This window comes from Belonocnema kinseyi, chromosome 5 (assembly GCF_010883055.1).
Source record: "Belonocnema kinseyi isolate 2016_QV_RU_SX_M_011 chromosome 5, B_treatae_v1, whole genome shotgun sequence".
NCBI classification, from domain to species: Eukaryota; Metazoa; Arthropoda; class Insecta; order Hymenoptera; family Cynipidae; genus Belonocnema; species Belonocnema kinseyi.
The window spans coordinates 7,889,719-7,912,986 of record NC_046661.1 but is presented as its reverse complement, the minus strand read 5'-3'; the positions used below and the strand labels follow the sequence as shown (position 1 = coordinate 7,912,986).

At 34.4% G+C, this 23,268-nt stretch overlaps 1 protein-coding gene and 1 non-coding gene across 2 annotated transcripts in view; both read right to left on the bottom strand.

Annotated features, from left to right (window-relative positions):
• LOC117172910 (protein unc-79 homolog) overlaps positions 1-23,268 on the bottom strand; it is a 600,505-nt gene that overhangs the window by 94,774 nt on the left and 482,463 nt on the right. The window lies entirely within an intron of this gene.
• Trnat-ugu lies at positions 8,531-8,603 on the bottom strand. Its single transcript has one exon. It is a non-coding gene; the product is annotated as a tRNA-Thr (tRNA).

Sequence of the window (23,268 nt, the reverse complement as noted above, 5' to 3'; positions counted from 1 at the left end):
AAGCTAGAAAGACAGAGGAAATGAAAAGATTATTAAAGATAAGACAAGAAAAATATATCCAGGAAGCCACCAGGAAAAGAAGGGAAGAGGAGTTGGAGGAAGAAAGATTAAGATGAAGGGCAGAGCTACATGAGAAAGCAAAGAAGAGGAAAGAAGCAAGAAAAACCCAAAGAAAAACAAACATAGAACAAATGAAAATAATAATAGAAGAAAAAGAAGAGTCTTTCACAGATTGGGAGACTGATGTTTGATTAGAAATAAAGTATTTTTAGTACCTCTTTCCACAAACACCACGGACAGATTATTTTTGACCCTTTACAAACACAACGGAAAGGATAATTTTGCTCTTTTCATGCACGACAGATATAGACATTTTTTGAAATTTAATTTAATAATTCAATTTAAATTTTATTAAAAGAAACGAATTTAACAAAGCAAATTTATGAGTTGCAAATAAAAATAAGTACGGCTATAGGAGGAATGAATAACACAGAAAAATTTTTTAAAATAAATTAAAATAATCAATTTGGAAAAAATATATTTCAAATAAAAACTCTAGATTTTACATGTTTTCGAAATAAAATAAGAAAAAGATATGTAGAAAAGAATAAAAGTTTCGTTTTTTGTTTTTATTTTTGTGTAAAGAGTAGGATGTGTTAAATTATGTTTCAGCTTATAAGAAGATTATGGAAGAAGTAAAGATGTGGCAGTGCAGGCATTGCGAGAGGATGGTTCCAGTGGAACTTTGCATTATTCGCGATACGTACTGTGAGCAGATGTCGAACAGGACAAAAAACTACCAGACTGTTCCTGATTCGACAAGGACCAAATATATAAAAGGAGGATGGACAGAGGGAAATCGAAATTTAAGAAAATTCTAAAATTTACTCTTGAAAAGGAAGCATGGACAAAACTCAGAGAAAAACAAACAGCACAAAAAACGGAAGATAAAAAGATGATGAAGAAGATGACGAGTATATTCAGCTGGACCTGACAGAGGAATAATCTTGCCTGACACTCAACGACGAAATCGAGAAAACTAAAGAATTACTGAAAAAATAAACGTCGTCCCAAACAGAAGGGGGGGGGGGGAGGTTGTAACAAAGTTACAAGCACCCCGCTATCGTACAGCCCTGCGGGCGCATGATTAGGAGTGGGGAACGACACCCCCAGTCCTTATAAGCGTGAACTTGCCCCGAAGGCAGTCGGTCTTCAGTCTTTAGTCCTGAGTCTTGTGCTCCCTGCACGCCTGCCTAGCCTTCTGCTCTCTGCACCTCGATACGGGTAACGCTGTGCACCCCAAATCACCAGGAGTCTCCAGACGACGATTCCAGAGCTTGACCGCCTTCTTCTTGAGGCTAAAAAATCCACCTATGGTACCTTGGCTTCACCGCCCGAGTGCCCTATCATCTCATACGCTCACTCTTGGCTTCGCCGCCCGGTTCGGGCCTTACCAGAACTCCCACTTGCAAGCTAATCAGTGTAAGTTTGGTTAATAAACCACAGTTAGATTTAAATTGTTGGATTATTGACTTCACCTAACTCTCGATCATCCAAATTCCTACACCCTTTCCTTTTAATTTGCGAGATCCCTCACAGTACTAGTAAGGTAACTGTTATTTCATTTTATCCTAAGTACATAGTAAATAGAAAAAGCCAGGCACACAAGCGCATACATCCACATATAGGCTAGATATGTATCACAAAGGAGGATTAGAAGGAACAGAAAATCATAATTATTTATTCGTAAATGATAATGATTTACTTAAGGTAAGTAGGTTCTGAAGTATTTTAGTAGTTGGTAGTTTCATAAAGTATTTTGTTATTTTAAAGCTAATGAGCTCCTTTTATTTTCACATCCAAATGTCACCCAACATCCAATGCAGAGCCCAGCATCATTGAATTTATTATTTTCAGTACTTATTCGTCTTTACTACGTCATTGCTGAATCCTTCTTCTTCTTCTCCTCCTCCTCTATTCTTTCTCGTTCTTCCACATAAATTTTTGATAGTTTATCTACCTTGATTTAGGAGAATTCTAGATTCAACAGGAGAAGTGTGGTTACAACTATGTGATAAGCTGCGTACCTGATAGAAGTGCGCTCTATCATCATCTTTATTAACCTAAGACCTCTTCTTAATCCAACTAAGTTTTTTTCATTTACTAAGTTGACAGAGTTAAATCAAAAGTATGTTCATGATTCTGTTAATCAGAAAATGATTATCTGTTTAACTGGATTTATTTATCAAGAATTAAATGTTGGTTCTGAGAACAAAATATTTATGTGGCCGTGATTCATTGTATGTAAAAAGGCCTCTTGAGAATCTGCTGGTAATTTTCGAATCTCTCAATCACAAAGCTTTCTGTAATCTTGAAAATTTTAAAACATTATTTTTGAATTCAAACTTTTTTTTAAAAAATCTCTAACCTGGATATTCTTGTTACTTTGCTGTCACATGAATATGAGTTGAATCTTTATCATTTAAAAATTAATTTTATTCATAGCGTATAGGTCGATTACATCACATGGTTTCCTTTCACATGCTGCATGTCTTACTGTAATTTTCTTACATGTTAAATGTTCATTTCTCTGAATTTGAAACTCATGGTAAAGATAACTTATACATTATAACTATTAAGGCAAATAACTAACAAAAAATCTTTAACGAGAGTTTTATTTGACTACCTACTTTTACGAATAAATACTTATGATTTTATGTTCCTTCTAATCCTCCTTTGCTTTACATATCTAGCCTATATGTGGATTTATGCGCTTGTGTATCTGGCTTGTTCTATTTACTATGTACTTGGGATAAAATGAAGTAACAGTTACCTTACTAGTACCTTTTTTATTTATTTATTAAGCATAGCATAGTATACGTTTTTTCTTATGTAGAATGTAGATATTTGCAGTTTCGTACACAGGGAATGTTGAATAAATAAATTGAATTACATTTAACTAGTTGTCAAACTAAGAAATATTATTGAAATAATACCATCCTATCGCATTTCCTTAACAACTGAAATAATTTCGTGTGCATTATTTGCGTTTCCAGCTAATTGAGCTTTAACAAGAAAGCGTAATCGATCTACAAGTTCGTTTGGATCTTTATAGTAATCCCACATTTTGCCTTCTGTTTTCGCATTTATTTCTATTTTCAAGGAATGCCCACTTTCATCATCATTATGATCATCATCACCGTCATCATCATTGTGATTATCATTAAAATAAACATTATCATTAACATCATTATTATTAGAATAATTTTTTATTTTGACAGATCGAGGCGTCCTAACGGTAGGGTACCAACGCACGCGATACGACTTGACGGTATTTAACCAAAAATAAAAACAATAAAAAACTAACCCAGAAGTTAGCGCTAGAAAGTCTTGCTCGCATAATTGAGCAAGATGAGGCTAGAAGTTGGCCAAAACTAAAAGGTGCTCACTCGCTTCATCAAATCATGAAAGTTCTATCTGGGGCAAGCAAAGCATGAAGGTTGCCACTTCTCGCGTTTAGTTTACAAGCGAGAAGTAGCACCTTCATGCTTTGCTCGCCCGAGAAAGCACTTTAATGTTTTGATGGAGCGAGCGAGCATCTTCCAGTTTTGGCCAACTTCTAGCTTCATCTTGTTTAATTCCGCGATCTAAAACTTTCTAGTGCTTACTTCTTGGTTGGCTTTTTATTGTTTCTATTTTTGGTTAAGTATCATTTAGTCGATCGAGCGCGTTAGCATCCTATCGTTAGGACGCCTCGAGATAGTGAAATATCATTTTAGCTAAATTCTTCTTTTTTTTCTCCTTCTTCTTCCTCTACTCTTTGCTTTTTCACAAGCGGTTCCACCTCATGTTTAAACTTTTGAGTAATGCATGGTAGATTCTTCAGTGGAGAGAATTGTCGTTTCCAGGCTTCCTTAATTGTTTTTTTTTCTCATCAGGTTTAAAAATCTTATGCATCCGATAAATTGCTTTCCTATCCTTATCAATCAGCCTGCTACTGCCTTGCATTACTCTTAGACTTTCAGGTAGCTTTGGAATTTGGTGATAGTCTCTCTTATTCTGTTTATGAGTGTTTGCTAAGCAAGAGTCCTCCTCCTCCTTTTCAAATGTTTTTTTCGAGCTGTCTACTATTACGAAATTTTCCGCAATACTAACCATAAGGCTATACTCGAACGTTCAGTTTTACAGAAAAATGAAACATTAAGTAAAGAAAATAAATTTTTCAATGGGAGGTTTTACCACAAAAGCTATTTTTGTATCCGAATAATGTTCAGAACAAATTACTATAGAAACGTATGCCAAAAAATTTTATATACTTAACGGAAACCCATTTTACATAAAAAGGGTCAAAAAATAATACAAAATTCGATAAAAATATTAGAAGAAATTGTAAAAATATTTCTGAGAACAGTTTTTCAAGCAATTAAAAAAAATCGTCTGTTCTATCTATTTCCTGCGAGTGAGGCAAAAACTGTGGCAAAGTATGTATCACATTTTTAAAAAAGACGCACTTTGTCTACGGTCTACTTGTAGTAAAAGTACAAGTTTCCATGTTTGTTTCATAAAAAACCTTTTTAAATATTTGTAGTGCTATTATATTAACATAGTATTCAAACCGATTTTCCATTAAGAGTATAGTATTTATTGCTTCATCAAACATAACTTAAAATTTGTTGGCATTCGAAAGGGATCGGAGAAGACAAAATTCATATGCTTTAAGATTCATCACAACAAAATAATGAATACGAAGAATGCAAATAAAATTGTCAGATAGACAACCTGTCATATTGGCACAGATGATTTTCATGAAAGTTGTAAGTAAGTTGATAGGTATATTATACATGTAATTTTAATATAAATTTAACTTATCGTTTTTGAAGTTAAGGCAAAACATAGTTCAAAATAACGAGCTAATTCTTGTAATTTTAGGAAGATAGACGGTGCAACGTTGGATGTTAACAGAATTTCTATTTAAATAAAGAGTCAACAAGATCTCATTGATAGCAAATGTCAAAATCCCAATTCTAAAGAAATCAGAAATTTATATTTCATCAAATCTATTTCTTGAGATGAGTAATCTGAATATATGCCCTGTTAAAATAGAGTTAGATAATTTCTCATAGTTTTCTGGTATTTGTTCGTAATGGTTTCTTAACGAATTATGAGGATAAATACGGACAAAGAGACATCGATGGAAGAAAAATAACGAACACACACGACAGGCACGGCGCGGCGCTCGAAAAAGTTTTTAGCATTGCTAACTGCATATCATAATCAATGGAAATCTTCAGATTCGGAAATTTTATTTCTTTTTTCCAGATAGACTTATACAGAATAGCAATATAGAACTTTTTTATGTTCACATGTATTTGTGATCTTACAACTATATAGGGTGTCTAAAAAGTCCCGGGACGGTTGAATATTTCCTCAGCTAAAATATTTTTCAAAAAAGTGAAGGTCATTCCGGAAGTAACTTTTAACGAGCTATTAAATTGTGACCTTCATTTCGACCTTAATGTTGACCTTCATGGCTTTTTGAAGTTCAACTTTGTTTGTTTACATGGAAATCTCCTTTTTATATGAGAAATCGATAGAGCGGAAAATTCTGCGTTCAGATACGTATTCAAGTCTTAGGTCAATTGTAAAGTTCAAGGTCAGGTAGAGGTTACTTAAAATTAACAAAGTTTTCCAAGAGGTCAGTGTAATTCCTGAATTAAATTTCATCGAGGAATTCAATGGTGACCTTTATTTTGACCTTGAAGTTGACCTTAATGGCTTTGTAAAGGTCAATTTTTTTTTTAAAGGAACCCCCTTTTTTAGACCTCCAATCGATAGAGCGGAAAATTCTACGTTCAGGTACGTAACCAAGTCATAGGTCAATTGTAACGTTCAAGGTCAGTTGGAGGTTATTTGAAATTAACAAAGTTTTCCAAGAGTCAGTGTAATTCCTGAAGTCAATTTCAACGAGAAGTTCATTGGTGAGCTCTGCACTGATCTTGGTTGCAGCGTTTTGAATATTGTAATATCATACGGAAATTTTTCATGAAATGTTGCAGGTGTTCTGCTTAGAGTTCTGTTCCTCCCCGAAGAGTTATACAGTCCTATATCGTTTTTCGATATCTAAGTCAATACCTAAGGCGATACCATAAGTCCTATACCGTTTTTCCATACGAATATTACGAATCGAAATTAAATTTACGTATTACGAGTACATACTTACTATCTTTCGCAAAAAGATTATTATGCCGCAGGCTAAACTTTCGCAACGAGAGAGGTTATATGTATTAATGATGCGTAGTTAGGGAGATCAAGTTCGATCTTATGATCAAGTTCGTTTGCTTTTTAATCGCACTTTTCGTAATGGAGATGGGTTAAATCCTGTCTCAAAATCAATAATTGAAAGAACTGTAAGGCGCTTTATGAATCATGGATCTATCAAGGACCTTCAGAGATGGACATAGCCAAAGCATTTGTTGAAAACCCACACCTTAGTTTACGTCGAGCTAGTGATGAGCATGACTTTGCTCCTGAGGCAGTGCGAAATATTTTAAAAAGCATTAATTTCCATCCTTACCAAGTTCATCTGGTACAAGAGCTCAATAAAGACGATCCTGATCGTCGGGTTGAATTTTGTGAAATTAAGATGGACAGAATCGATAGAGATCCTCTTTTCTTGTACAATACAGTATTTTCAGATGAATCTACTTTCACTTTAAAAGGTGAAGTTAACAGGCACAATTGTAGATATTGGTCCGACACAAATCCTGATTGGATGTTGGAGAGTCACACACAATATCCACAAAAGATTAATGCTTAGGCCGGTATCTTAAATGGTACATTGATAGGCCCTTTCTTCATCGATGGTAATCTCAATGCCCGTGCATATGAAGAGCTACTCAGAAACCAAATTGTACCAAGAATAAGGGAGCATACAGGCGATAATTTTCAAAATATTTGATTCCAGCAGGACCGAGCAGCGGCTCATTACGGTAGGGAGGTTCGAGCATATTTGGATACTCAGTTCCCTCAAAGGTGGATGAAGACCGGGTGAAATCGAGTGGCTTGCTAGATGTCCTGATCTGACGCCTCTCGACTATTTTCTTTGGTGTTATTTAAAGAACAAAGTATACTCAATGCATCCGCAAAGCTTAGACAAATTGCAGAATCGGATTCTGCGAAAGGCTAATTTGATTGATAGGCAGATGATTCGTAATGCTGTAACTTATTTTTACAATCGCATAGCTTTTAGCAAGAAGCTCAAGGTTTTTAGTTCGAACATCTTCACTAAAGCGTGAGAGGCAAGGGGACTCGCGCTATTCAAGTACCCCGAAACGTGAGAGGCAAGGGGACTCACGCTAATCAAGCACCCCAAAGGGGACAGAATTTACTACGTCCACGTGGTTGTTCCTGGGTAATGCTAAACGTAAACGTAAACTGCTTGGAAAAAACCTTGAAAAACCTTGAAGATCATCACCAAGATCAAAACAGAGCTGACCAATGAATTTCTCGTTGAAATTTACTTCAGGAATTGCACAAGCCTCATGGAAAACTTTGTTAATTTCAAATAATCTCTAACTGACCTTGAAGGTTGCAATTGACCTACGACTTGGTTACGTAGCTGAACGTAGAATTTTCCGATCTATTGACTGCAGAAGTAAAAAAGGGGGTTTCCATTAAAAAAAACAAAGTTGACCTTCAAAAAGCCATGGAGGTCAACTTCAAAGTCAAAATGAAGATCACGATTGAATTTCTCGTTGAAATATACTTCAGCAATGACCTTCACTTTTTTGAAAAAAATTTACCTGAGGAAATATCCAATCGCCCCGGGACTATTTAGACACCGTGTATATCAAAGCCTTCCTGCTGGAAGAAGTTTGAATATGAAATTCCGTCGATAAGTTGCGTCCACTTTTTTGAAGGTTTTGTAGAAATTCCAATAGTATACTTTGTATTTGTACCTAATTGCAAACAGATTCAATGAAATTTGATTAAATTATGACGATTTACAGTTTAACCAATTAGTTATTTCCAGCGCAAATTTGTTTTAGTACTGAATTTTTATTATTTAAAAATAATCACCAGACAATAAGAAAATTAAAAATAGAATAAAGCCTAATACCAGTGGCTTTCAGGTTTGCACGACAGAGGTATCTGTATTGTACAGTTGATAAGTAGAAGAACTACTATATCATAATCAATTTTTATTACTTGGAATTAATTGAAAATGCGAGAAAAATAAGTTTAAAAAATTCCCTGCGGGCTGGGTTTAAACCAACAGTGTTCTTATTACATGTGAGGGCGCAATCCACTGCGCCACCGCAGCACCAATAGTGAAAATGTCAGAAATTGTATTTCCTTAATTTCGATCGAAATTATTTTTCATAGATGCCATTATTTTAATGTCGGTTGTCAATTTTAAGTTTTTGAAACAGAGTTCTAGAAACAGAGTTTCGGTTGGACAGGTTAATTAGATAGAATATTATTTTAGAGGCTTAATACCAGCGGTATTAAACATTTTTTTTTTTACATTCGCTGCGGGCTGGGATTGAACCAACGACCTCCTCATTACATGTAAGGGACGCTACCAATTGCGCCACCGCAGCGCCAACAGTGAAAATTTCAGAAATTGTATTTCCTTAATTTAGATCGAAATTGTTTTCAATAGATGCCATTATTTTGAGGTCAGGTGTTAATTTTAAGTATTTAAACAGAGTTACAGGAACAGAATTGGAATGTATTCTACAGTTGAAAAGTAGAAGAGCTACTATATCATAATGAATTTTTACTACGCGAAATTACTTAAAACCGAGTGAAAAATAAGTTCTAAAAAATTCACTGCGGGCTGGGTTTGAAACAACAACCTCCACATTACATGTGCGGGGCGCTACCAGTTGCGCCACCGCAACACCAACAGTGAAAATTCTAGAACTTGTATTTCCTTAATTTCGATCTAAATTAGTTTTCATAGATGTTAGTAGTTTATGGTGAGTTGTCAATTTTAAGTTTTTGAAACAGAGTTCTAGAAACAGAGTTTCGGTTAGACAGGTTAATTAGATAGAATATTATTTTAGAGGCCTAATACCAGCGGTTTTGGTGTTTTTACGGCAGATGTCTCTGTATTGTAGAGTTGATTAGTAAAAGAACTGCTATATCATAATTATTTATTATTACGCGAAATTAATTGAAAAGGCGATAAAAATTAATTCTAAAAAATTCACTTTGGGCTGTGTATAAACCAACAACCAACTCGTTACATGTGAAGGGTGCTACCAATTTCACCACAGCAGCACCAACAGTGAAAATTTTAGAACTTGTCTTTCCATAATTTCGATCGAATTCATTTTGCATAGATGTAATTATTCGAAGGCCAGTTTTCAATTTTAGGTTTTTGAAACAGAGTTTCGGTCAGACTGATTAATTAGATAGAATATTACTTTAGAGGCCTAATACCAGCGGTTTTGGTGTTTGTACGACAGAGGTCTCTTTATTGTACAGTTGATAAGTAAAAGAACTGCTATATAATAATTATTTATTATTACGCGAAATTAATTGAAAACGCGATGAAAATCAATTCTAAAAAATTCAGTTTGGGCTGTGTTTAAACCAACAACCTCCCCATCACATGTGAGGTGCGCTACGAATTGCGCCACCGCAACACTAACCGTGACAATTTTAGAACTTGTATTTCCTTCATGTCGATCGAAATCATTTTTCATGGATTATGTTATTTTTAAGTCAGTTGTCAATTTTCAGTTTTTAAAAAGAGTTATAGAAACAGAGTTTCGGATAGACTGCTTAATTACATAGAATATTATTTTAGACCCCTAATACTAGTGCTGCAGAATTTTGTACGACAGAGGTCACTGTATTGTACAGTTGATAAGTGAAAGAACTACTATATCATAATCAATTTTTATCACGCGAAATGAATTAAAAACGCGAGAAAAATAAGTTCTAAAAAATTCACTGCGGGCTGGATTTGAACTGACAACCTCCTCATTACATGTGAGGGGCGCTACCAATTGCGCCACCGAAACACCAACAGTAAAAATTTCAGAAATTGTATTTCCTAAATTTTGATAAAAATTGTTTTTCATAGATGTTGTATTTTAAGGTCAGTTGTCAATTTTAGGTTTTTAAACAGAGTTATAGAAACAAAGTTTCGGCTAAACTGCTTAATTAGATAGAATATTATTTTAGAGGCCTAAAACTAGTGGTGCTAATGTTTGTACGACAGTGGTATCTGTATTGTACAGTTCTTAAGTGGAGAACTACTATATCACAATCAATTTTTATTACGCTAAATTAATTGAAAACGCAAGAAAAGTAAGTTCTAAAAAATTCACTGCGGGCTGTATTTGAACCAAAGATCAATTCATTACATGTGAGGGGCGTTACCAATTACGCCACCGCAGTACCAACAGTGACAATTTCAGAACTTGTATTTCCTTAATTTGGATTGAAATTATTTTTCATCGATGTTATTACTTTAAGGTCAGTTTTCAATTTTAAGTTTTTGAAACAGAGTGTCGGTTATACTGGTTAATTAGATAGAATATTATTTTAGAGGCCTAACGCCAGTGGTTTTGATGTTTGTACGACAGATGTCTCTGTATTTTACAGCTTATAAATAATAAAAATTAATTATGATATAGTATTTCTACTACTTATCAACTTTACAATACAGAGACCTCTGTCGTACAAACATCAAAACCGCTGGCAGTAGGCCTCCAAATTAATCATCTATCTAATTAACCGGTCGAACTGAAACTCTGTTTCAAAAACTGAAAATCGACAACTGACCTTAAAATAATAACATATATGAAAAATAATTTCGATCGAAATTAAGGAAATACGAGCTCTAATATTTTCATTGTTGGGGCTGCGTTGGCGCAATTGGTAACGCCCCTCACGTGTAATGAGGAGGTTGTTGGTTCAAAACCCAGTCCGCAGTGAATGTTTTAGAACTTATTTTTCTCGCGTTTTCTATTAATTTCGCGTCATCAAAAATTGATTATGATATAGTAGTTCTTCTGCTTATTATTTGTTCAATACGTATACCTCTTACGTACAAACATAATAAGCCCTGGTATTAGGCCTCTAAAATAAGATTTCATCTAATTAACCAGTCAAACCGAAACTCGTTTTCTCTAACTTTGTTTCGAAAAGTTAAAATTGAAAAAACTGACTTAAAAATAATAACTTTTATGAAAAGTAAGTTCGATCAAAATTACGGAAATACAAGTTCCAAAATTCTCACTGTTGATGCTGCGGTGGCGTAATTGGTAGCGCCCCGCACATGAAATGAGGAGGTTGTTGGATCAAACCCAGCCCGCGGGGCATTTTTTAGAACTTGTTTTTTTCGCGTTTTCAATTAATTTCACGTAATGAAAATTGATTATGATATAGCAGTTCTTCTACTTATCAACTGTACAATACAGAGACCTCTGTCATGCAAATATCAAAGCCACTGGTATTAGGTCTCTAAAATAATATTATATCTAATTAACCAGTCTAACCGAAACTCTGTTTGAAAAATTTAAAATTGTCAACTGACCTTGTAATCATAAAATCTATGAAAAATAATTTTGATTGAAATTAAGGAAATACATGTTCTAATATTTTCACTGTTGGGGTTGTGGTGGCGCAATTGGTACTGCCCCGCACATGAAATGAGGAGGTTGTTGGATCAAAACCAACCCGCAGTGCATTTTTTAGAACTTGTTTTTTTCGAGTTCTCAATTAATTTCGCGTAATAAAAATTGATTATGATATAGTAGTTATTCTACTCATCGACTGTACAATACAGAGACCGCTGTAGTATAAGCGTCCAAACCACTAGTATTAGGCCTCTAAATTAATATTCAAAAGCTCTCATCGTCGTGACTGTACAACGGACTAAAACGCACTTTCGTAGCAAAACTGGTGCTGTGTAAACGGTCTCCTTTATTGGCAGGACAAGAGTGTTTATGTAAGTTTACAAGAATTATTACAACAATTATGAAATAATTAGCGTTTAAATTATTCTGTTACATGAAATACCTTATTATGAAAGTTCAAAGTCTAAATTTTTCAGGTTTTACAAGATGAAACCATTCATAACGTATCTCGTGCTTCGCCCTCGATTTTTTCTAAATGCGAACTTTTCTACATTACATTCCACACTATTATATCAAATATATATTGAATTTATTCATGTAACTTGGCCCCGCGTTGCTTATTTAGTTATTGCAAAATAAAGTACAAATTTGATTTATAATGAATAATTTAATATTTTCTATCCTTATTTTTCTATAAATTTTATACTCAGCTACCCTGAAAAATGTATCGTTTCAATCAATTTATATGGTTACAATTAACTATATGCATGGGTATTGAAATAGGCATATATTCGCTGCCTTGTTTTTTTATAATTTTAAGAGTTCGCCTTCTATTAATAAACTATTTTGTAATTTAAAAAAATTAAATTCCATAATGGTTGACATTTCATAAGAAAGTTTAAAAATATAAAAATAGTTCAGAGTTACAAATACATTAGGTGGAACAGGCGATTTTTTAAAATAGTTAGCCCTAGGCTACCCAATAAAAAGGGTGCCTTTTGTCAATGCTAATTTCCCTAAGATGCAAAGCACTAAGTAAGAAAAAGGTTACGTGAACACAACTCATAAAAAACTACAACATTGTAAAGATACGTATATTATAACTTAATTTTTGTAAATAATGTGAATAATGCATTCTTAATATACTGATTGCAACAATCTTCTTCGCACTTTTATTTCTGTAAACTCCGTAATAATCATCGCTTTAAATTCATCATCAATATGAATAAATATTTAACAATCAGTTGGGACGCTGCAAAATTTCTGCAACTCACAAAGCTCTATTTTTTTTTTATTTTTAGGTTCTGAATATATCTCGAGGTATCGAGTAATAACGCCGCGGGAACTGCACTGTACTCCACGACTAGGGACTGTTGTTGAGATGCCAAATGGATTCGAGGAATATTCTAAGCCATTCAAAAAGTTCCAAATTCGACTGCTCCATCTGGCGTGGAACTTTACAATACTACTTTTGAGAGGATAATTATCTACCTTTTTAAGTCACATATTGAAGTCAAACTTTCAATAAAAGGAGAAGGAAATAAACTACACGGTTAGCTAGTACACGATGTAGCCAGTACTGAAGCCCACTGCGTCAGACTGCCTGCCGTCGCGCCAAATCCAGCCAATCAGTGCACGATGTACAGGAAGAAGAAGGCGAAAAGGCAAACGAAACGAGAGCACGCCGAGACTTTTTTTCATTTTTCTTTGGTGTTCCCGAAGTGTCACGTCCTTCGGTCGCAGATCAGTTTAAATTAAGTGTAAAAGAAGTGTCGAGTAGATAATTGTTGTAACCGTCGACTTCCGGAGAATTTGCAGGATTTATTCTGCAGAGAAGATTGCTGGGGTCTTTATTTGTATTTTTCTGGTAAGACTCAATGTCAAATTTTACAGAGTTCAGCGAAACTAACCCGAAACTTGGCCACTTTTGAGGTTACCTTCATAATAACCATTATAAATTATGTTCTGAGTAAACCTTTTCCTTTTACTGTATAGACTTCTTAATGCGATGATTTTTGCTCATATGAAGCCTTTTGTGAGTTTGTTGCTATAACAATTTTTGGCTTATTGGAGCCTTTCCGAGAAAGTTCTTTTTGACACGTGGTCGGGGCGAGGAGTCTAATTAGGTTCTATTATTGATGGTAATAATTGTTAAATTGAGCGTAACATTACGTTATTATTGGAATTTAATTATGTTTAATTTGAATTTGTGATTCATATGATTCATATCGATTTATGCTTACGATGATTATCAATATGTTTGCTCATTATCCTTCATATTAAACCTTTATATGATGTACTTTAGTGATTCCCCATTATTTTTTGTTGAAGTTTGACCATCTTTATTTTCGTAAATTGTAACTACCCAATTTTTTTGAACTATGACTATCCTCTTTTGATTAAATCAATTACCTTTTTGGTAGAATTTTGACTTCCCCTTCTGTTTAAATGAGACCATCCCTCGGTTTTGAAGAATTTACTGCATCTTCCTTTTAGTTAAATCAATTACCCTTTTTGGTAAATTTTGACTCCCTCTTCTATTTGAATATGACCATCCCTTAAATTTGACGAATTTACTGCCTCTACCTTTTGTTTAAATCAAATACCCTTTTTTGTGGAATTTTGATCCCCCTTCTGTTCAAATATGACCATTCCTTAATTTTGACGAATTCACTGTTTCTTCCTTTTGCTAAATCGATAACCACTTTTATTTATAAATGTTGACTATTAAGTTTTGCTAAACTATGAGTACCCCTTTTGTTGAATCGATTATCCCTTTCTGGTGAAACTTTTACTACCCTTTGTGTTAAATTATGACCTTTTTCTTTTTATAACTTGACCACCCCTTTTTTGTTAGTTATGGTTTTCCCCTTGTTGAGATATAACTACCCCGCTTTTCTTAATTTGACTACCCTTTTATTTTTGTGGAAATATGACCCGGCCTTTTTCTTGAATTGATTATCGATTTTGACAAGTCTTTTCTGAAATTGTGAATACTCTTGAATTACACAGGACCACAAAGCACCTAAGCCTGCAGAATAAGAGGATCTAGGTGTACCTTATGTTTTTGAGGTCGCTGAATGCGAATCCGGTGTCCGCTTTACGCCACCAGGTCAGTATCAAGGTCAGTTAAAGGTTAAACTTACAAAATTCATCGTTCACCAACTAAATTAGGGTGAATACAGGTTTAACTGGTCGCTGAATTCGAAACCGATATCCTTTTAACGCCATCAGGTCAGTTCAAGGTCAAAACCTACAAAATTCATGGCTCACCAACAAAATCAGGATACCTTCAGGTTTATGTGATCGCTGAATTTGAATTCGGTGTCCGTTTGACACTATCAGGTCAGTATCAAGGTCAATTCAAGGTCAAACCTACAAAATTCATTAATTACCAACTAAATCAGAGTACTTTAGGGTTAAAAGGTCGCTGAATTTGAATCCGGTGTCCGTTTGATGCCTTCTGGTGAGTATCAAGGTCTGTTTAAGGTTAAACCTACAGAATCCTTCGCTTAACAACTTAATCAGGGTACCCTTAGATTTAAGTGGTCGTTGAATTCGAATCCGGTGTCCTTTTGACACTATCAGGTCAGTTTCTAGATCAGTTCAAGGTCAAACCTACAAAAAGCTCCGCTAATCAACTAAATCCGGCTACTTTTAGGTTTAAGTAGACATCCTCATCGGTTAAGAGACTTGAATGGTTAAATTTGGAAAAATCTGAAGAGTTTTTATGTGGGTTCTGTGCTGCTTAGAATTTGTAACCTTGTCGCCACTCGAGAAAGCTATAGTATCAGGTACTTATTGAATAAATTGCATTTGAACTAGCTCAATACTGCGTGAGAAACGCTGTAAATTCAGTTAAAGTGGTTTTAGCGCTACCCATTTTGAACCCTGTGGAGGTACCACTTTTTCCTATAATGCTACATATAAATTAACATGTGATGCTTCTTTAAAGCGACTTATTCTTTTCTGAAGAACGCGTCTTTTTTTACTCAAATGATCTTCGCATACTCTTTCGTTTATGAACGGTCTTCGTATCCCTATTTAGGCACCGGCAATAGTCAGACATCATATGAGTATCCCATACACATTGATATCTATGATTCATGTCTTTAAAGTCCTAATGGAACCTCTCTCCCTTCATCAAACACCCTAACTTTTTAAAATTTTCAATCATTTTTGCAACTATTTCTTTGTAGCTAGAGTGTTTATGATTTCCTAAAAAGTTGGAGCAAACTTTCCTAAAGCTTTGCCATGCTCCTTTTAAATCACTAGTCATTCTTCTCTCAAATTCATCATCGTTCAGCTAAACTCTAATTTGCGGATCGTCACATACTCCCTTTTTTATTTTAGCATCGGAGAGTTTAGGAAATTTCTCAAAAACATACCTATAAGCGTTTCTTTTCCGTTTCTCTCATAGCCTTAACAACTTGTTTCACTAAGCCGAGTTTTATATGTAATGGCAGTAACAGCACTTTTATTGAATCTAATAAATGTTTATTCATAATATTGAATGATATTTTATCAAAGAGCCAATTTTTTACATCATGCTGTTAACGAGCTCGGTTATCCCATTCGCATGTAAAACTATGATGTTTTGTAAATCCACTCTGTAGTCCTAGCATTATTGTTATGATTTTTAAATCTCCGTAAAGCTGCCATTTGTGGCTATTGTTACAAAATTTATTTAGAAGAAACTGAAAATTCTCGTTATTTTCGCCGAGTTTAACAGAGTGTGAAACTGGAAGAGGTGCATATTTATTACCAATATGCAACAACGCAGCTTTTAATCTGGTATGTACTGGATACGTAACTAAATCAATAACAGTGTAAGTCAACGTATGTAAATTCTTTGAATACAAATGTTCAGTCCTGCGTAAGAATAAGTAACAATCAGTTTCATGAGTTGAAGGTTCACCCCAAATCATAGGCAGAGAGATACGAACTTTTTTTCATTGTATTTGCAATGTCTGCTAATATCATTTAGACAAACTCAAAAAATGATATGAGTAATCCAAGAATGGTCAAGACCTTATTTTACGCCACCATAACAATTAATGTACATATTTTTTACAGCATCTGCTAAAGACCTTCTATTTTTGGGTATAATGTATTTACCACATACGACACAAAATGTGTCTAGCCTATCAAAAGGTGGCATGGTAAAGGAGATAAGGTGGTTTAAAGGAATATTTCCAAAAAATGAAACTGATTGAAATTTATATCGGATAAATTCTTTAGAAAATCTATTTACGCCAATATCAATATAGCACTGAGACTAGTCTTAACCTATATACAAACTTAAGAAAATTTGCCCCAAACGATAAATTTTTACTACGCAAAATAGATTTCTACGATGAATACATTATAAAGCTCTAATATTGATGTTTAATATTAATATCACCAAAGGTTAGTGAAAACCTATTAGACATTCAAACCACCACCAAATTGATGCCTAGCCGTTCCATGAAATTTCCTCTCGATTTTCTGTATTCAACATAGTGAAGTTAGCTGGTGATTGAAGTGAAAATACCTAATTGTATATGTAGATGGTCATGTCTTTGTCTATACATCCCGGAGTTAGTTTAAATATCGACGGCCATGACTAACATAACATTTGGACGTTGTATCAGGAAGCTATAATTTTATTATAAGTGACTATCAATTCGGTATACATTTGTGATAGTCAAGACATATTTTGTGTCGTATGTGGTAGATATATAATACCCAAAAATAGAAGGTCTTCAACAGATGCTGTAAAAAATATGTACATTATTTGTCATGGTGGTGCAAAAGAAAGTCTTGACCATTCTTGGATTCCCCATATCATTTTTTCGACTTGTATAAAAAAAACTTAGCATCTCTCTGCTTATGATTTTCCGTGAACTTTCAAGTCATGAAATCTTACTTTATACATCACATAAGCCTGGCGTTGGCATTTAAAGCGTTTCTCAAGCTGTATTAAGCGAGTTGAAATTTAATTTATCGAAAAAGTACTTGATACTATATCATTCTTGAATGGCGACAAGTGTAGAAATTCTGAACAGCACAGAACCCACATAAAAACTCTTCAGGTTCGTAGGTTTGATCTTTCAATAACCTTGATACTGACCTTTCGGTGTCAAACGGACAACGGCTTCGAGTTCAGCGACTACTTAAACCTAAACTTATCCCGATTTAGTTGGTTAGCGATGCAATTTGTAGGTGTCACCTTGAACTGACCTTGATACTGACCGGATTTCATCAAACGGACACCGAATTCGGTGTTATTGATCAGGACTAACCACATTCAATATGAATACTCCCTATAGTTCTTTTTAAAAATTCGCTTACCTCATTTTGTTTGCCCATTTAAATTACTCCTTCTAGTCTTCGATTATGACGATACCTATTTAATATGACTATCCCTTTGTGTTTTTTGTCCCATCATCTGGATATGACCACGCCTTAGAGTTACGCTTACCCCATGGTTACCCCTTACTTATTTTTGTTCTTCCTTTCAGAGTACCCTTTTAGCCGATCGTAAATTTGCGCACTTATGTTTAAGACAACGACTTAGAGGTTACCTCCAAAATGTATGCTAAGAGGTTATGTCAGTATATATAAATATATTTTGTAAAGTAGAGTAGGATTGTCGCTTGGACAAATAGGATTATGTGTTACCAGGAAAACTGAGTTATATCAAGAGTTCATAAACAATGTGTTGTTTGTTATATTTAATCTTGACTGATCTCATTTTATTTAAATTCTGGGATTTATTTTACTTTTACCATCGACCGCCACTTCTACCATTAACTAGATTTTCAGGGTTGAGCTAGCGTAATTTTGTTCCGGTATACTGTATCTAACGAAAATTTAGATTTGAAATTGAGTTTTGTTGTCTAATTTTGCTGTAGAGTTTTAGCATTTCGAAATTTTGCTTTTGCATGTTTGTATTTTGAATTTTTGACGTTTTGGAGTTGCTACGAAAAGCCTGGCACCCAACATACTTATAGAGAATTTATTCTGGGAGATTAAAGTCCAGAATATGAGGTCCCGAAAGCAGGTGACTGAATGTTTACTAGGATAATTAACTAGATATAGAGTAGGAATCTAGAAAGTTGGCAACTATGTAGTTTAAAAGTATTTCTCCAACCTGAAACAAGTTTGATCTTAGAATCAAATTAAGGACCCGTGAGGCATTTTAAAGTGAAAAAACGTTAACCCTGATCAGGATTTCCGATAGAAAAAATCTCAAAAATCTGACCCGGTGTAATTCTAAAAAATTAATAAACCCCTTTAATCCGAATAACCCCCTCTGTAGCTCGGACTATTATTTTTCAGAGAAACAGTAATAAACTATATTTATCGGCTTTATAAAAGTTTGATTGAAGTCATACGTGATATTCATTTATTTGAACTTGATAAATATCATTTAAAAATGGCGGATAAAGAAAGCACTAGCGATAGTTGGTTATTTTCATTAAGCAAGAAATATTTAATTACGGAGCTCGCTAACCGTTGATTTCCAGTCGACGGTGTTGTTCTTGTCTGACGGGAGCGGTTGTTAAAATTTGAAAGCGCGTCGCGAAATGAAGCCAGATGTGTAGATCGGGCGGAGAAAATAAGAAGAATAAGAAGCTCATCTATAGACGAGACACAAGAGATTTGTGAATCCGACGTAGAAGGAGACAAATCATGTCCGGAAAACACGATGGATGAAATTAAACAGAAAATTAATCCGGTTAAAGTCCGAGTAGAATTTCAAGATCAAGAAGAGAAGCAAAAATCTTTAGAATCAACAAAAGTCAGTATCGCGTGTCAGACTATCGCATGAACGAGTCGAGGTAAAGATAACACGATTGTCCTTGATGACAGCTTAGTAGGACAAACTTCAGCTTTGAGTTTAGATCCGTCGGGTGAAGCAATAAGACGAGTCGAGCCTTATAGAGACTCTAATCAGCGATCCAGAAATTCGCACACAAGGATCCCAGAAGGAAGCCCCTCTAGATCATCAATTACCTCCAGAAGGGACCCCCCAGGTCTACAGCGTAGCATCCCTTCGCTCTTCGACCTAGAGTTAAGTGTACCAGAGGGACTGCGAACCGAAAGATTGGACTGGTTGAAGGAAGACGCCAGGGAAAGGTGCTGGAATGGTGGCATTCCAAGCCAAAAATTTCCCGATAAAACTTATCTTCAATATGCCTTCATGTTCTCGCATTTCTGAATCGTCACCTCCGATATGTCCCTTTGACCCGATGCATGTGAACCCTTATCCCCGATGATCCCGTCGACAATATATGTCAACACCCTTATGTACCTCTGTTATCTGATATCCCTACTACGACCATCAATCCCATACTCTGAACATTTTTTTTCGCTTATAAATACCTACCCATTTACGACCCCGATTAAATCACATCAAATTTTCTTTAGACCCAACTATTTCTGACCCCTGAATTACACCCTTGTCCCCCAACTTCATCTAATGAGATATTTTTTCGATTATCAACATTTCATTTAATTCTATTTCTGTTTACGTAAAATTCTGATTTAATTTTTTTGTATACCTTACTTTGAAGTTAAAAGCTTTAGTTTATGTGCCACTCCTTTTACTTTGTTCAAGTATTAGGAATCCTTTTGTTTATTTTCTACAAAGAATAGTTCATTTATTTCGTTGATTTAATTTTGTAACTTAGGTTCAAGAGAGCTGAATAAATGAGACTGATAATTATTATAAGATTTACGTAGGGACTTATTTTACAGTATTTCCCATAGAAATTAAATTTAGTATGTGGTATTGATTATCATGAAAATATAAGGTAATTTATGGATACTATACTACAAGCTCCAGTCCTGGAGATCCGTGCAAGTAAAGTATTGTTAAAAACCTTTTCGTTTCTGCCCTGGGAGGGCGGAGTTGTAACGTTGAACAATTTTTTCAACTCATAAAGCTCTAATTTTTTTAAATTTTATAGTTTTTGAATATTTTTCGAGGTATCAAGTAATAAGACTTTAGGAACTGCACGGTACTCCACGACCAGGGACTGTAATTATAAGAATATTGTATATTTCAGAACTGATTTGGCTTTGTTTTGTTTATTTTTATTATGTAACCTGCGGATTGTTGCTGTCGTCGAGATACATCAAAGGACATCTTACAAGGAAGGTACCCGAGGCGTACCTCACCGATTTTCTTGAAATTGTGATATGTTATAGAACATCAAAAAATATTCGACACGTATTTTTTGATACGTGCCCATTAATCCATTTAAGGGTTTTTTTTAATTTCTCGAATACAATTCGTAATTTTTTACTGAAACAAAGTGGGTAACACTTGTTATTGAAAAGCACATATTTATGCATTATTTTTAGTCATCAGACTCGCAACCCGCGTTTTTTATTAATGAAAAACTATATTTGATGGCCATTTTTTCACTATACACATTCCAAAATCTGTTGAATCTGGACAAAATTAATTGTTTTATGCACAATAATTAAAAATAAAGTTGACCTGTTCCGGCATTTTCAAAAAAAAATCCCTTGAGGGGGTGAGCTACCCCTAACATTTATACTGTTATATTTCGTTATTCCATTACTATATCATGGTGTAAAACTCTTGTATACTATTAAAATTGTTAAGTAAAGTTGATGTAGTTTTGAAATTTTCTGAAATCAGCCCTTACAAATGAATGCATCCCTAAAATTCAATCACAAGTATTATTTTTTCATTACTTAAAAATACCCTTGGACTATTCAGTGGTGTAAAACGTGTAATAGTTTTAGTTCAGATCCTTGGTATTGAATTAGAATTCTTTACCCCACTAATGTATCAACCCCTATTTTTCAATAAAAAAATGACATTCTTTTCAATATGAAAATACTAGTTTTTTGAGTTTGACGAAAAAAATTTTGGCAGTATGCACAATATCCAACTACGAAATCGACTGTTCTCACCTTAATAAAAAAACCTATAATAAGGCGTGAACCAGCCTCACAGGAGATATTGTCGTATCTCTATGATTTTATTCTTTTTCTATGGGACTTTCAAAGGTAATAAAAAATTAATGATTCAAAGTACAAAAAAATTTTTAAAAATTTAATATTTCAATAGTTTTGAGTTTTAATGTTACTTTTTATAATCCTGGCAATAATGATAATCATTAAAAAAAGTTTCAAGCATAATGATTTCTTACCCCAAGATCATCTTACAATTGCTGGCTTAGAGCAACCAGGAACTTCACAACGCTCATTACAATCATTACCAAAACTAAAATCTACGGGGTTATAAAATTCATTTGGCTTTGATTCAACGTAGCCACTTTTATACGATGAATATTTGAATAGGTTATTGTATCGAGGAGATGACAATTGATTATGTACCAAGGATTGGAGTTTTATAATGTTATTTCTTTTATGAAGTTCCATATCCTCATTCATTAATGTTACACTATCCTCAAAGCGACGGACGTAATTTTTCCACACTCGGAAGCAGAAAGCATCTAGTGGCTGAATATTGCCTGTTGTTTCTTTTGGAATTATTTTTACATCAACAATTTTGTTTGGAGGTGCTGCTTCCTTTACAGCATCAGGGCAATACCCACTCCACGAATCAATTAATAAGACACTTGAATGCCCAACATTGGGAAAATACACATCCTTCAGCCATGTTTTGAAATGTTCTGTAACCATTTAAAAAACTCATTTTTATTCACGTGACATAAGTTAAAAACTGTAATCATCAATAATAAATACCACACCTGAAGTCACTTTGCCAGAAGCGGAAGGCATCACGTAAATATTTGATGGCTTGAATAATTTGGATTATTCTACCGGTCCAAAGGTTCCTTTACTTTCTTTTAAAACAATGAATAATGGGGAAAGCAGTCTCCCATCACCTGAAATGAGTGGTTGAATTGTGTAACTGTGAGTCGTCGAACTTACAGATTCTACAAGACATTCAATTTGCTTTTCGCCTTCAATAGCTAGTGTTCTTCCCGAGTGCATTTCAATTTGAAATCCACTCTGATCTGAATTGTAAATTGATTCCAAACCTTTGCTTTTAATTATTTTTTTCACATCTGAAACAAAATCATCAGCTGCTTTTTGTAAATATTCTCTCCCTTCAACAGTCTTTTTTGTTACGAATTTATTTATCTTTCTGCTGATTATTCTGTGAGCCTTTTTAAAATTTTGTAGCCAATGACGTGACGCTTTAAACCTTATATCTTCATGTCCAACGATTTTTTGAGCTTGCAATGCCCATTTTTGTAAATCTCTATCGTGAACTATATAACCGGCATCGGAAGCCGACTGGAAATTATCTAATACAAATTTATTGATTCTTCCAATTTTTTCTTCATAAGTGCCTCCTTTATTCAAAGTATGCGCCCATCGTCTCAACTGTGTAATTGATTGGACTTTTCGAAATCTATGCTGCACAGTTTGCAGAGCGAGTTTTTTCGTAACTCCGCTTCTCCAATGGTCCACAGTTTTTCGTTGGTAATCCCAAGATAGATCTTCTGTATCCGCTGCACATACTAGTCCATGTTCATCAACATCCGCTGACCAGATTCTGTCAATTTTTTTCAACAATATGCATTTCAGTATCCTTAAATGGCTCTTGAAAAGCTAATGTAGATTCCACAATGAATTCTGGATCCTCAAAGTTATTTATACAATCAAGTAA